This window comes from Lonchura striata, chromosome 1 (assembly GCF_046129695.1).
Source record: "Lonchura striata isolate bLonStr1 chromosome 1, bLonStr1.mat, whole genome shotgun sequence".
In the NCBI taxonomy this organism is placed as follows: Eukaryota; Metazoa; Chordata; class Aves; order Passeriformes; family Estrildidae; genus Lonchura; species Lonchura striata.
Window position 1 is genome coordinate 99,203,066 of NC_134603.1, and position 1,261 is coordinate 99,204,326.

The window sequence follows — 1,261 nt, forward strand, 5'->3', positions numbered from 1 at the left end:
TTAATATATTTTCCTTTAAAGGGTGGTACTAGGATATGCAAATCACTCAGATCAAACACTATAAAGAGGATTAGGAGAGGAGAATATATGTTTGCTTTCACAGAATCACAGAATCACAGAATCACAGAATCACAGAATCACAGAATGATGAGGTTGGAAGAGACCTCTAAGATCATCACATCCAACCTATGCCCTAACACCTCGACTAGACTATAGCACCAAGTGCCATGTCCACTCTTTTTTTAAACACATCCAGCAATGGTGATTCTACCACCTCTCTGGGAAGACAATTCTAGTACTTTATTATCCTTTCAGTGAAAACTTTTTCCTAATGTCCAACCTATACCTTCCCTTACGTAGCTTGAGGTTGTGTCCTCCTCTTCTGTCAGTTGCTGCCCAGTGAAAGAGACCAACCCCTGCCTGTCTGCAACCTCCCTTCAGGCTGTTGTAGAATAATAAGGCCACCTCTAAGCCTCCTCCTCTCCAGGCTAAAAAACCCCAGTTCCTTCAAATGTTCCTCACAGGGTTTGTGCTCCAAGCCCCTCACCAGCCTTGTTGCCCTCCTCTGGATTCACTCAAGCATCTCAACGTCCTTCCTAAACTGAGGGGCTCAGAACTGGACACAGCACTCAAGATGTAGTCTCACCAGTACCAAAAAAAAAGTAGGGGAGAGCACAAATGCAGTCCCCACTACCACAAATTATGCAGTCGAGTTTCCCACATTTGGGGAAATTGCAGGGGTCAGCACTCCCAGAGTGCAAGGGATGAGCCTCACCCTGGGAAAACCACCTGCTTGATCATGGTGTTTACCCTGCCAAGAAAGTATGCCCATTGGATGGATCATCCTGCAGAGCCATTCTGCTCCATTTTCTTTGTCCTGAAATGAATCCCATTTGCACCAGATGTACATAATTAGGTGAATATATATGTTAAATATATATGAAATAATATCCTAAATGAATTTATAATTTTCATACAATATGAAAGGCAATCATTTGTCTATCTTCTGTGTGAGTATGATCATTCTGCACCTGAAATCTGTGTGCATTAAACTGAGTTTTTGAGCTGTGAATTCAGTGATCCTACAACTGAATATAGTGACAAAGGTATAAGTTCCAAATTAAGTGTGAATAGCTCATTTTCTGTCTTCCCACTATAGCAAAAACTGTGCTTTTGAAAAGCAAAAATACATAAAATTGAAGGTATTGTAGACATGCATTTACTCATGTTTTCTCCTGCATTCAAAATATTTTTAACTTTT

The 1,261-nt window shown here is 40.8% G+C and overlaps 1 non-coding gene across 1 annotated transcript; it reads right to left on the reverse strand.

Moving 5' to 3' along the window:
- Window positions 1-663: 663 nt before the first annotated feature.
- LOC116183350 (U1 spliceosomal RNA) lies at window positions 664-826 on the reverse strand. Its single transcript, XR_004147950.2, has one exon. It is a non-coding gene; the product is annotated as a U1 spliceosomal RNA (small nuclear RNA).
- Window positions 827-1,261: the final 435 nt, after the last annotated feature.